This window comes from Saccopteryx bilineata, chromosome 6 (assembly GCF_036850765.1).
Source record: "Saccopteryx bilineata isolate mSacBil1 chromosome 6, mSacBil1_pri_phased_curated, whole genome shotgun sequence".
Lineage (NCBI taxonomy): Eukaryota > Metazoa > Chordata > Mammalia > Chiroptera > Emballonuridae > Saccopteryx > Saccopteryx bilineata.
The window spans coordinates 180,285,703-180,300,860 of record NC_089495.1 but is presented as its reverse complement, the minus strand read 5'-3'; the positions used below and the strand labels follow the sequence as shown (position 1 = coordinate 180,300,860).

The 15,158-nt window shown below is 42.0% G+C and overlaps 1 protein-coding gene across 2 annotated transcripts in view; it reads left to right on the top strand.

The window, feature by feature from the left end:
* Window positions 1-15,158, top strand: part of PLCB1 (phospholipase C beta 1) — a 688,569-nt gene that overhangs the window by 446,624 nt on the left and 226,787 nt on the right. The gene's annotated exons all lie outside the window — the stretch shown is intronic.

Sequence of the window (15,158 nt, the reverse complement as noted above, 5' to 3'; positions counted from 1 at the left end):
CTGTGCAGCAACTCGCCCATGCCCATGCATATAGTAGCTGCTTAATTAATGAGAAAGAATGAAAAAATAAAATTTTATATAAAGATTTTTAATAAAGCATATATTCAGCAATGGACTAGAAAGATGAATTAAGAAGTTGCTGATTGATTAAAAGAGCCTTTCAGATGCCTACAGAAAGAACTAGAATACTCTGACAAGATATAGCAAACAGGAAGCTGAGAACTTTGGGGAACCTTGGACCCCAGTTTGATGTTTGCTCTAAAAAATGTCTCATTGCCATTAAAGAGCATTGAGGTAAACATCTCAAAAGGAGAGATTTCTTTATCTATGTTTATAGGATACTAGTGATAATCCTTATTCTCCATACAGTTTCCTGTAAGAGTTAAGAATATAAATCTAAGAGTACTCTGAAGTCTGCATGTCATATCTGTGCAATTACAGAGCTGCTCACATCATGTATCCCGGTTACGGGGTCACGACTGGCCCATGCTCTGACAGTTTTCTGAGCCATACTGGATGTACTGACCTGCCCCCTGAGGCTTTAGTGATTATGGGAGAGGTTTATTCTGGCACTTACATAACATCAACTTCATCTTGTAATGGAATGAATAAAATGCCAACTGGTTTTAATGCTCTGAGGTCTTCAGAAACAACTCTCCAAGACTGTCACTAATGTAATATATCCTCTCTCTCTAAGAATTAAGTCACTGTTTGCTCTATAATTTATGCTTGGAGAGAGTTCAGTTCAATGAAAGTTTCTGTGTCACAGCCTTGTCCTTGCCTGGGCACAGTTCTCGTTCTGGTGTCCTGGTGGTCATCTGTTGCGTTGTATGTTCTTCGTTTCTCAATATATGGATGGATGGATAGATAAATATAGAGAAATACTAGGTATCTGCAAAATATTTTTAAACTTCCTTTCCGTATATGCAGTTGTATTTCATTTTAAAAATGATCAATTCATGAGATCCACTAACTCTCAATTTAAAGCATTCAATAAATGTCAGAGAAGCTCTTACTAAGAATGAATGTAGAATTTATATTACAAACCAAACTGCATATCTTATATTGTATTAAACCTTTATGTAATTATGTTTAAAACATATTCAATTTCCTCTTCTCTGTGGGTTCCTACCCACTAATTTTCTTGGGTTTTTTTATTTCTGAGCCCTGTAATATTCTCCATCAGGAATGCATCTATAGACATTTTTCCAGCAGCTACTCGATGTGCTTAGTATACTTAATTGAGCTACAGCACGTGCTTTGCCTTCCTTGACTGCGATCTTCTATAGGGTATTTCCCCACTGATATTGCTCAGCCAAGTGGTTAAGATTTTCAAACACCATTTTATTCTGAAAATGTATTTCCCATCCTTCTAATGCTCAGTAATATCTCATAACATCACACTTTTAATCTCCAGGGCCAATGGACATGATACCTTATATATAGTGCCAATAGCAAAGGATTCGGCTTCTCTCATTATGTAGAACACCTGGCAGCAACCTGAACTTTTCCTGAAGGTGAAATGTGTCCAGAAGAAATTGAATCTACAGGGATTCTGGCTCATTCATTGGTTCACACATTTATTGTATGCCTTCTGTGTGCCAGATACTGTTCCCGAGTGAGGGAAACAGCATTCTAGAAGACTGAAACACACAGAAGTAAACGCATCCTAGGTCGGCTGGAGATCTGTGGGGGGATAAAGCAGGAATGGGGGGAGAGGGAAGGTGGGAGAATGAAACCACTTCTTCATGGGGCTCCCTGAGAAAGAAAAAAATACTGCAGGAAATTGCTCAATGGCAACAGTTTTATAGATTTATAAGAAATCTTTCGGATCAATTAAATTTTTTACCCAGAACTAAGGCTTAAAGATATTGCTCCCCAAAATAATATTTTAGGTTTGAATATTTTCTTTCTTACATAAACCACTTGAAATTAAGGGTTTTTTTTTGTTTATTTGTTTTAATTTATTTATTAAATTTAATACAGCGACATTGATAAATCAGGGTACATATGTTGAGAGAAAACATCTCCAGATTATTTTGACATTTGATTGTGCTATATACCCCTCCCCTAAAGTCAAATTGTCTTCTGTCACCTTCTATCTGGTTTTCTTTGTGCCCCTCCCCTCCCCCAACCCCTCTCTCCTTCCTCGCCCCCTCCCCCCTCCCCCCGCCCCCCCCACCTCCGTTGCCATCACATTCTTGTTCCTGTCTCTGAGTCTCATTTTTATGTTCCATCTATGTATGGATTCATATAGTTCTTAGTTTTTTTCTGATTTACTTATTTTACTCTGTATAATGTTATCAAGGTCCATCCATGTTATTGTAAATGATCCGATGTCGTCATTTCTTATGGCTGAGTAGTATTCCATAGTATATATGTACCAAAGCTTTTTTATCCGCTCGTCCTCTGACGGACACTCGGGCTGTTTCCAGATCTTCGCTATTGTGAACAATGCTGCCATAAACATGGGGGTGCATTTCTTCTTTTCATACAGTGCTATGGTGTTCTTGGGGTATATTCCTAACAGTGGGATAGCTGGGTCAAAAGGCAGTTCGATTTTTAATTTTTTGAGGAATCTCCATACTGTTTTCCACAGTGGCTGCACCAGTCTGCATTCCCACCAACAGTGCAGGAGGGTTCCCTTTTCTCCACATCCTCACCAGCACCTATTCTGTGTTGTATTGTTGATGAGCGCCATTCTGACTGGTGTGAGGTGATATCTCATTGTGGTTTTAATTTGCATTTCTCTAATGATTAGTGATGTTGAGCATTTTTTCATATGCCTATTGGCCATCTGTATGTCCTCTTTGGAGAAGTAGATTCATTTTTTGATTGGATTGTTTGTCTTCCTGGTATTAAGTTTTACAAGTTCTTTATAAATTATGAGTTTTTTAATTTACTCTTTAAGACAAGTGACTCCTTTAAAAGATAAACTTGAGGACAAAGTCTGTCTTTCCATTTTTCCTTCGTAGTCACACTCTTGGCTACACAGCATGATTTCTCAGCCCCTCCACATTCTAAGGATCGCCTTTCCCTGCTCCACAGGGCCCCTCCTTTAATATACTTGAGAAATAGGTGGTTTTCTTTACATCTGTCCTCCGAGTCAGAGAGAAGAGTCATCAACTGGGTTGAAGGCTGGTCATAGGTTAAATAGGATGAAGACCAAGCATTAGCCACTGGTTTTAATGATGTAGACATCACTGGTGACTTTGTTTCAAGCAACTTCAGTGGAGTGCTGGCTCTGGGGCCCACTGACAGGTGCAAAATAAGAAGCACAAAGTTCATTTGAGAATTTTTTATAAAAGGAGATCAGAGATATGAAAAGACTCCTGGAAGGGGGAAGTGAGATCAAGAAATTGTTCTTAAGATAGAAGGAATAGTGATAGACTTGTGGGCGCATTGGAATGACCTTGTAGAAGGAAAGCAACGTACTGATGTAGGAGAGGATGAGAATTGCTAGAACATGCCCTGGAGTAGGTGAGCGCAGAAGGATCTAGTGCAGGGCTCAGAGGCTGTATCCCAGGACCAAGTCTGGCCCACCACTTCTTTTTATAAATGAAGTTGTTGTTTTTGTTGTTGTTGTTGTTGTTTTGTATTTTTCTGAAGCTGGAAACGGGGAGAGACAGTCAGACAGACTCCCGCATGTGCCCGACTGGGATCCACCCAGCACGCCCACCAGGGGCGACGCTCTGCCCACCAGGGGGCGATGCTCTGCCCCTCCGGGGCGTCACTCTGCCATGACCAGAGCCACTCTAGCGCCTGGGGCAGAGGCCAAGGAGCCATCCCCAGCGCCCGGGCCATCTTTGCTCCAATGGAGCCTTGGCTGCGGGAGGGGAAGAGAGAGACAGAGAGGAAGGAGGGGGTGGGGGTGGAGAAGCAAATGGGCGCTTCTCCTATGTGCCCTGGCCGGAATCGAACCCGGGTCCCCCGCACGCCAGGCCGACGCTCTACCGCTGAGCCAACCGGCCAGGGCCTATAAATGAAGTTTTGTTGGAACCCAACACCACTCATTCATTTACATAACTGTCTGTGGCTGCTTTCACTAGATAGAGTTGAGATGTTATTACATAAACCACATGGCTCACAAAGCCTGAAATGTTAACTATATTGTCCTTAATAAAAAAATATTGTTGACCCCCGTCACAGTTCACAAATAGAGGGACTGGGCTTAGACAGGAGTAAGGGCGTATTGTCCATCAGAAGAGAAAAAGTGGAGTTCATCAATAAAGATGCCGTTAGGTAGTATATGTGGTAGAGAGCGTTGTATATTTTTCTGATTGCCCCTATTTTCTTGGTGACAAAGGGAATAGAGTCAGTAAGTAGCTGAGAGGAAGGACTGTTGGAATCCTCAAGCCTTTTTCAGTACCAGTTGGTGAATTTCCTCAAAGATCTGACTGGTAAGGTTAACGTGGACTACAAAAGACAGGTCCTTGGCCCTGGCCGGTTGGCTCAGCAGTAGAGCATCAGCCTGACGTGCGGGGGACCCAGGTTTGATTCCCGGCCAGGGCACATAGGGGAGGCGCCCATTTGCTTCTCCACCCCCACCCCCTCCTTCCTCTCTGTCTCTCTCTTCCCCTCCCGCAGCCAAGGCTCCATTGGAGCAAGGATGGCCCGGGCGCTGGGGATGGCTCCTTGGCCTCTGCCCCAGGCGCTAGAGTGGCTCTGGTCCCGACAAAGCAACCCCCCGGAGGGGCAGAGCGTCACCCCCTGGTAGGCGTGCCGGGTGGATCCCGGTTGGGCGCATGCGGGAGTCTGTCTGACTGTCTCTCCCCGTTTCCAGCTTCAGAAAAATACAAAAAAAAAAAAAAAGACAGGTCTTTTACAACCACCCAGAAAATAATGTCATTGTGAGCAAGTTAGCGGACTTAACAGATCAATACAAATTTTTTCATTGGTCAAAGAGGCTAAAGGTCAATTAATTTTTTTCTTCCAGCCAATTGTAGCCTATCTTCCCAATATTCTGCGTTCCTCTGAGGTTGGGGACTCCAGAGAAAGAGGCTTGCACTTGCGTCATGCAGTCTAAACTGCGTGGTGTGGGTTGGAAAACAGATGTGCTCTGAGCCAGATTGTCATAATACTGCGTTTCCTTTCACAGTTTCCTGTGAAACTGATGGGAAGCTACTTCATCTGAGAATCTAAGCAAGGAATGAAATCTGTTTCTAATTATCAGGGAGGAATACCAGTATCAAAGTCAGAAAAGGTGAAACTTTTACTGTTTGGCTTTGGAAAACTAAAATGATTTTCAGCATGTCTCCCCCCTGGATTCTGGTCCATGGCTGTGTCCCTGGAAGCTCCTCCCCTCCACCCTCCCAGCCTATCCCTGACCCTTGTTCAATGCAATGTATCACTGAAATGGCCTATCACTCTTAAAGATGGGATTTGACATTCAGGCTCTGATACTCTGTCCTAAATAGTTTAACACTATGACAAGCTCCCTGTGTAGAAACATGTTGAGCGTCTGCCCAGTTTCCCAAATTTCAGCTCAGATGTTGCTACTGGTGTGTTAAAAAGTAGAACATTGAAACAAAAAGGATCCAGCAGGTTAAGATTGAGGCGCCTAATGGCAGAGCTCTGCAGGGGAAATTTTGTATTCACTTCTCTGCACAAGGATTGACAGATGCCATTACTTTTAATCTTTAATTCTACACACACTAAATTCTCTTAAGCATTTATAAATTGGAAAAGAAAAATAAACAAGTCTGTTTGCCATGCTACTTATAGGAACTCTGCCAGGTTTTTTTTAAAAAAACTTTTGATTGAAAGATACACATAAAAGTGCTCAGATCCAACAAGTATAACTTGATGGAGTTTTAAAAAGAGAGTACAGCCCTGGCCATTTGGCTGAGTGGTAGAGTATCAGCCTGGCGTGTGGAAATCCCCGGTTTGATTCCTAGCAAGGGCACACAAGAGAAGTGACCATCTGCCTCTCCACCCTTCCCCCTCTCCTTTCTCTCTATTTCTCTCTTCCCCTCCTGTGGCCAAGGCTCCACTGGAGCAAAGTTGCCCCATGTGCTGAGGATGGCTCCATGGCCTCTGACTTAGGCTCTAGAATGGCTCAGATTGCAACAGAACAACACCCCAGATGGGCAGAGCATCGCCCCCTGGTGGGCGTACCAGGTGGATCCCAGTCGGGTGCATGCAGAAGTCTGTCTGCCTCCCCCTGCTTCTCACTTCAGAAAAATACACACACACACACACACACACACACACACACACACACACAAAAAGAGTGCACTCAGGCCCTGGCCAGTTGGCTCAGTGGTAGAGCGTTGGCCTGGTGTGCGGGGGACCCGGGTTTGATTCCCGGCCAGGGCACACAGGAGAAGTGCCCATTTGCTTCTCCACCCCCCCTCCTTCCTCTCTGTCTCTCTCTTCCCCTCCCACAGCCGAGGCTCCATTGAAGCAAAGATAGCCCAGGCGCTGGGGATGGCTCCTTGGCCTCTGCCCCAGGCGCTAGAGTGGCTCTGGTCGCAACAGAGTGACGCCCTGGAGGGGCAGAGCATCGCCCCCTGGTGGGCAGAGCACTGCCCCTGGTGGGCGTGCCGGGTGGATCCCGGTTGGGCGCATGCGGGAGTCTGTCTGACTGTCTCTCCCCGTTTCCAGCTTCAGAAAAATACAAAAAAAAAAAAAAAAAAAAAAAAAGAGAGTGCACTCATGTAAACAGTACCCGTATCAAAAACACAGCATTACCAACACAACAGGTGTTTTACCCTACTAACACATGCCTATTTTGACCTCCAAACTTATAGATTAGTTTTACCTCTTTTTAAATTTTCTGTAAATGGAATCATACAATATGTTTTCTTTTTGGTTTGACATTACTCAACATTCTGTATATGAGATTCTTCTGTATTTCTCATGTGGTTGTAGTTTATTCTCTTTGGTAAATAGTATACAGTAGTCCCCTCTCTACCCACGGCTTTGCTTTCCCTGGTTTCAGTTATCCACAGTCAGCCACACTTCAAATATATTAAAGGAAAAATTCCATAAACAAACAATGATGTTTTAAATTATACATCATTCTGAGCAAATGATGAAATCTCATGCCATCCAGCTTGTGTCCAGTGTGGCTGGAAGGGAGAGATGAGTCACAGAGGTTGGGGGAGGAGTGACGAGGGACCCAGATAATGACACATGGCCACTGGAAGAATTTGGCTTTCTTCCCACTGGCATGGGTAACTATTGCACCATTGTAAGCAAGGGGTTGATGTGGTGTGATATTTTAATAGGACTGTCCAGGCTTCACTGCTGGAAACCATAGAATAGGGGGCAAGAACAGAAAACACAGAGACAAAAATGCTTGGGGTAGAGGGAGTGAGAAATGGTTGATGCCGGGGATATTTTGAATTAAAGCCAAAAGATTTGCTATGGGTGAGATAACATGGCATGAGAGAAAAAGGCTGCTCAAAATGACCTCAGGGGTTTTTGGAATTGCTTTTTTTTTTTTTTTTTTTTGAGACAGAGAGCCAGTTAGGGAGGGAAAATCAGAAATTGGTTTTGAACATACAATTTTTAAAAATCTTCTTTTCTCCAAAATAGCAGAATAAACACAGGTGTGTTTATTCTTCTCTCTCTCTTGAGATGCTCTGAAGATGATGGTCAAGGAATATAAATACCCAATGATGATGAGAATGAGATGGGTCACTAGGAAGTGACATATTTCAATAATTTTGCAGAAGAAGAGAATGGAGAGAGGAAAAGGAATGATAGAGAAAACCACAATCTAATCACACTTAGGGCTACGGCCCAGGGAGCCACTGGCTTGCTCAGAAGTAACTGAGAGAGGCTCCATACCTGAGTACTACCAGCCCAGCAGATCATGGAGTGAGACTGGGGGTGAAGACACTCAGTGTCAATTAAAGGAATAAGGACAAAACTGTCAGGCCCTCCACTCCCTCTTCCTGCATTGCATGTAGAATAATCAATAACCAGTTACTTCTCAGGTCAAAAAGGTGAGAGTTTTCCTTCTGAGGAACCGAACAAACAATTTGAAAAGAATTATGATGGCAAGCCTTAGAGTTAAGGGTCCATAGTAAAGTTCTTCTCCTTCTAGCATTTATGGATGCCACGTCATAGCAGCTGGCACCCACATCTTACCTAAAATAGAAGTCTGCAAGAGAATAAGTTCTACTTACACACTCAGGGCTCCCTCTCAGTCCTTCACTGCTCCATTCTAAAACGTGAACTAAAAACAGAAAATCCACAGGTTACTGAGAGAGACTACAACACTGAATAATAAGGAGGCCAAGATAAACAAGAAGTGAAATAGCAATAAAGGATTCAGGGATAATTCAAGGAAAAAAATTATTTTAAGAAAGAAAGTATCTTCAGAGAGTTTTCAACATATTATATCCATGAGATAAGAACAAGATAGTATGAGAAATAGGTAAGAAAAATAATAAAGTTTTCTAAGATATTAAAAATAAAATAATAGAATGAAAATCAAAACGCTACAGAACTGTTGTAAGAGTATTACAGGAATCTCCCAGAATGTAGAGCTAAATAACAACAATGAAGACAGCAAAAAAAATAATAATAATAACCAAAAGGTAAAGGACAACAAGATTGGTGAAACAGTCAAAAAGATTGATAAGCACTGGCAGGTGGGCTCGCAGTAGAGCATCAGCCTGGAGTGTGGATGTCCTGGGTTTGATTCTGATCAGGGCACACAGGAGAAGCAACCATCTACTTCTCTATCCTTCCCCCTCCCCTTTTTTTCTCCTTCTCTCTCTTCCTCTCCCTCAGCCATGGCTCAGTTGATTCAAGAGATTGGTTCCAGTGCATCAGCCCCAGTGCTGAGGATGGCTCCATTGAGCCTCCTCCTCAGGTGCTAAAAAATAGTTCGTTTGGGAGCATGGCCCCAGATGGACAGAGCATCAGCCCCAGATGGGGGTTGCTGGGCGGATCCTGGTCAGGGTGCATGTGTGAGTCTGTTTCTCTATCTCCCCTCCTTTCACTTGGAAAACAGGAAAAAGAAAATAATAATAATAATAAAAAAAGATTGAGAATACCTTGGTATTAGCAATGTTCCATTTTGAAAGCCATGTGGTTCATGATGTTGGAACCGTACCAAGTAAGATAATCATCACCCTGCAGAAAATTGTATTTGCATTTTTGTAATCATGTAAGTTTTTGTTTTCTTGGTTTTAAAATTTTAGAATCAATTTATATGCAAATATTTGAAGTCAGTTATGGATACTGGAAAAATAAAAAATATTTCAATTTTGACAATTTAAGAAGTAAGTTTAAGGTAACAAGAATTGAAGGTTAAAAAAAATGGTGGGTAAATATCCTCTTCTCACAAACAGAGAAGCCAAGGGATTCCAGCTTCCATTGGTGGATCAAGAACTAGATTAAGTATGTTGCCCGAGGTTGTAGAAGTGACCAAGGGAAAGAATACTAGTGATACAATTCCATGTGGAGGAAGGACAAAGGGCAATATGATATGGGATAACAGATTAAAAACTTCATCAATCAGAGCTGGGTAGTAATAGTTAAATTCTAAAATCAGTCAGTCAGTCAATCAAGAAAAAGCAGTGAATATATTCTTTAGAAATATGGAAGTACCCCCAGAAATGGAGTTGCTAAAAATAGTTTTCAAGAAACAGAACTAGGGTAAGCAAGCCATAAGCAATTATTGACTTTTGTTCTAACCCCTCTGGACAATTAAAAAACTAACACACAAACAAACAATGTATGTGCTCCTTTGATAATAACATAATGTTTAGTCCTGGCCAGTTGGCTCAGTGGTAGAGCATTAGCCTGGCGTGTGGATGTCCTGGGTTTTATTCCCAGCCAGGGCACACAGGAGAAGCGCCCATCTATTTCTCCACCCTTTCCTCTCTCCTTTCTCCCTGTATCTCTCTTCCCCTCCCACAGCCAAGGCTCCTTTGGAGCAAAGTTGGCCCCGGGCGCTGAGGATGGCTTCATGGACTCCACTTCAGATGCTAGAATGACTCTGGTTGCAACAGAGCAATGCCTGAGATGGGCAGAGCATCGCCCCCTAGTGGACATGCTGGGTGGATCCTGGTCAGGCACATGTGAGTCTGTCTCTCTGCCTCCCCACTTCTCACTTCAGAAAAATACAAACAAATAAATAAATAACAATTTTTAAGAGCTCTACCATTTACCAAGAATTTGTTGTGCCTGTCAATGGGCAAAGCATTTAACATGAATTACTTCATTTAATTCTCATAGCAGCTCTATGAAGGAAGTCCTATTATTAGCTTTCATTTATAAGAAAAAATGAATTTTGGACAGGTTAAAAATAAACTTGTCTAAGATAATTCCATTTGGTAGGGGTTACATTTAGCCTTATGTAACAAAATTAAACCATATAGTAGCTTAGACAAATGAAGAAATTGAAGATTTAAAAAAAAATTTTTTTTCCCTCATGTGGCAGGAAGCCCGCAGGTGGTGGTGGTTTGTGGTAGGATTGAGTGGCGCAGGGATGAGCGGGCCGAGACCCTGTGACTCTCATGGCCCTCTCCTCACAGATCAGGATGCTTCGGCAGCTCTGGTCATTCCCTCTGTGTTCCCCAAAACACAAAGAAATGAGCACCCACATCAGGAAACCACCTTTTCCTAGAGCCATGCACCACACTTCTGCTAACATGTGACTTTCCAGGTGTCACGATGCCACCTAAGCCACTGGGGAAGTTGGAAAATGTAAATTTTTCTGTTGGATATATTGTTGCCTAAGTAATGTCCAGGTTTCTGTTAGGACAAGAGAAAGTAGTTATTCATTGGCCTGACCTGTGGTGGCGCAGTGGATAAAGCATTGACCTGGAAATGCTGAGGTCGCCGGTTCGAAACCCTGGGCTTGCCTGGTCAAGGCACATATGGGAGTTGATACTTCCAGCTCCTCCCCACCTTCTCTCTCTGTCTCTCTCTCCTCTCTCTCTCCCTTCTCTCTCCTCTCTAAAATGAATAAATAAAATTTAAGAAAAATTAAAGAGAAAGTAGTTATTCGCAAGCGCTGAGCAGGGGGTCCCACAGCTAGTGAGTGGCAGAGTGGGTTCTGAAATCAAATAAAGTACATCTTTAAATAAACTAGCGAAAGCATCGACAATATAAGGGTCAGTAAAGAAGCATTAAATTAACTGATACCAGTATTTTAATTTTAAATTAGAAGACAAGCACAAATTGTTTTTAAGAGTCTCCCTTCCTTCCATAGCTTCCACAGGTAGTGAGGAGTAACAGATGTGATGTAATCAATCTCAAGACAAGAAATAGTTGTCATAGAAGAGGCACTAACAAGCTAGAGCTGCCTGATCAGGCAGTGGTGCAGAGGATAGAGCGCATTGGACTGGACACAGAGGATCCTGGTTCGAAACTGTGAGGTCGCCAGCTTGAGCTCAGGTTCATCTGGTTTGAGCAAGGCTCACCAGCTTGAGCCCAAGGTTGCTGGCTTGAGCAAGGGGTCACGGTCTGCTGTAGCCTTCCTGTTATAGCATATATGAGAAACCAATTGATGAACAACTAAGGTGCCACAAAGAAGAATTGATGCTTTTCATCTCTCTCCTTTCCTGTCTGTCTGTCCCTATCTGTTCCTCTCTCTGCCCCTATCTCTCTCTCTCTCTGTTACACACACACACACACAAAAAAAAAAAAAAAAAAAAAAGAACCACTTACCAAGAACCTAAGGCCCCTTCATTAGAGTAGGAAGAATCTAGTTCGCAAAAAGGTTAAAAATAAAGATAGGGGACATAAGTTAAAACAAATGGACTTCCAAATGAGAAAGATTATTTTAGCAGAATTCTGTATCTTAATTTACCCATTAATGAAGAAGTACCTATGTATAATTTACTATTTAATTTTCAAGAAATACAGTTTTAATTTGGTCAGCCACATTTTGTTTAATGAATAACCAGTACCATTTAACTCCCAAGAAATTATGATTGCTTCTTTTTTTTCCACTTGACATACATTATACTACAGACATTAGCTGTTTTTCTTTTAAGACTCTATTTTCATTTCACTTCAAATAGAATTACTTCTTCTGGTTTTTTTTTGTTGTTGTTGTATTTTTCTGAAGTTGGAAACAGGGAGGCAGTCAGACAGACTCCCGCATGCGCCCGACCAGGATCTACCCGGCATGCCCACCAGAGGGCGATGCTCTGCCCATCTGGAGCGTCGCTCTGTTGCAACCAGAGCCATTCTAGTACCTGAGGCAGAGGCCACAGAGCCATCCTCAGTGCCCGGGCCAACTTTGCTCCAATGGAGCCTTGGCTGCGGGAGTGGAAGAGAGAGACAGAGAGGAAGGAGAGGAGGAGGGGTGGAGAAGCAGATAGGCACTTCTCCTGTGTGCCCTGGCCAGGAATTGAACCCGGGACTCCTGCACACCAGGCTTATGCTCTTACCACTGAGCTAACTGCCCAGGGCCTAGAATTACTTTTTAAAAATAAACAATGGTATTGATTATAATTATTGATTATACTGATATAAGACCCTGCTTACATACATTTTTTTTTATATAGTACACAGCACTCTAGCACATTCAAGCAAGGTAATAATTAGCATTGATACCACTAAGCTCAGAAGATATAATAGCAAGAGTTTTCACAAAAGTGACATGAGGCTTTTAGAAAGAACCATTTCAAGAGTATAGCAGATGACCTGAAAGTCATATAAATGAACCTTTGAGGTTTCCTATGTGGGCACTCAATTAGTGATCTTTCAGTTGTACAAATGAGCATACCTCAAACTAGCTGGAGAGAGCAGAGGGTGTCTCTCAGCGGATGTTCAAAATACGCCTTAGACTCACAATGATGTAACCGTTAACTGCTCATCATGAAAACTTAGCCAAAGCATGCCATGCATGTTGCTCTTTGGAGTTTTTATTTTTGAAGAAGTCTATTAACATTTTAACTTGATTTCACTACATTAAACTTTTCCCATTGGGCAGGGGAATGTCAAGAAGTGTTGGAAGAAAACTAGGTATATACTACACCTAACACCTCTAAATATTAGCCCAAAAGGTGGATTCTTACACATTCTAAGACCCAAATCCTTACACTGCACTTGCAGGCATGTGAATACTTTGTAAGGCCATTAGGGTACCATTTAGCTGAATGGAGCATCACTTATCTGGGGAAAGATAGGCAACAGTCCCTCACAATATAGTCCAAACGTGAAACAAAGTATCAAGTGTGTCTATGTAGCTGACATAACTGCCCTCGGCCCTGATACTCAAGCTTCTGTACTTTATGAATTGGAGAGCCCCTAGAACTCATGTTACACACAGTAGTATTCCCAGAGTATCCCTGCATAGTTCAATTTAAACTGGGAAGTGTGTAAAGCCATTATCACAATTCCTGTAGCCAAGAATAGTTATTGAATACTTATAACAATAGAGAATACGTTCAAATAATTTCAAAAGGCATAAGCTCTAAAGCATGAATGTCATTCTTTTTCATTTACATTCATTCATGCAAGTCGTCATCTCAAGTCAACAAGTATAGATTTATTGCCTGTTTTTTAAAAAGAATGGGGCACAGAGCTATGAGATTTCACACAAGTTATAGAACAACAGGCCTCCTGTTCTTTCATCTGCTTTTCCACGGTACCCTTATAAATGCATAACTTAGTTTTTCCATACTCTCTCATCCTTCTGCTTACTGCTTCTCCAATGGTTTTTTTTCCTTCTCTTAGATTTTTTATTTATTTATGGTTAGAAAGAGAGAGAGAAGGTGGGGAGAAGCAGGAAGCATCAACTCCCATATATGTCTTCACCAGGCAAGCCTAGGGTTTCGAACCGGCAACCTCATCCAATGGTTTGGTTTCCATGAACCCTGTTAGGTTCTTCCCTTCATTGTTCAGGAAGTATACCAGTCAGAGCTCTTTCCCAGGATTCTTCCTACTGTAAGGGAGAAACCCGTCAGACTCTCTCTGGTGGTGGGAGGGGCCCTATCTGACATCTCTTGGTCTAGTTGGTGGCCATTGGGAAGAAACTGGTCATTAGGGGAAAAGATGCTATCAGGAAGAGAGAGCAGTGAAAAAGCAATAAAGAAATCCCCCTGACATTTAGCCCCCAAGTTCCTGGTAATCTTGTGTGATAAATATATTCTTTTGCTACAGGTTGTCCAGTGTTTCCTTTAGTTACAGGAAACAACCCAGTGTCCTTGGTAAATTCTCCTCATTCCTAAGCTGGTCTGAGTTGTGGTTTTGTCAGCTGTAGCCTGACGACATTTGAGTCACAGGGTCTGAATAGGATTATGTACCTTCCTTGCTCTTACGTTATTTGAATGGTATGATTTACTAGTGGTGATAATGATAATGCTGGACTCTAATATGCTTCCTGGGTTTCGTTTTGTTTTGCAATTTGTATTGTTTGACCACCATTTCTCTTGAAGTAGGAGATGACGAGAACTTTAAAATCTATGATCTTCACTGCCACCTAATACAAAGAAACTGTGTCAGAATTTTTACCAATATTTTAAATGCTGTCTATGGCATCATAAATGCAGTAACTTCTCGGACAGTCAGTCCTTTCTGATTTTAGTGAAAGTCTTTATAGCTCATATACCAGCTTTCATCGTGAAAAAATACTTTACTGTGCCATTGAGATGAATGCTTGGCCAGACGAATCCAGATGCGTGCCAGTACGTGAGAGGAATGTGCTCAGCCAGGTGCTGCCACGGTGAATGAGCCACCCAGGGCTCTTGCCACTCAGACCCCAATGGCCACCTGCTTAGGCACAGAGGTGATGGGCACGACACCATTATCGCAGACAGAAAGAGAGGTTTGCCAATAAGTAAAAAATAAATAGGAAACTCTTAAAACTTCTGGGACCTTCATATGTCTTACAAATATTAAAATAGAATGTTTTAAATTTGTATTTAGTCCAGAAAGTTTTTAAAAAGTACTTAAATACAAAAATTGAGGCTTTCAAATAAGGTACAGTATTTTGGAAGTCATCTGCTTTTAGATAATCATTTGTCGCTCTTTTTACTTCATTTGGGTAAGTTTTGATTCATAATTATTTACACATGCATGTATATAAATATATGCAGTGGTAGCTTGAGATACGAACAGACCAACATACGAATTTCTTTAAGATATGAGCTGAGACTTGGTCCGTACATGTATTTTTGTTCAAGATCCAAGCGAAATTCCAAGATATGAGTCATGATTCAGGAAGCTGCCGCTAGTTG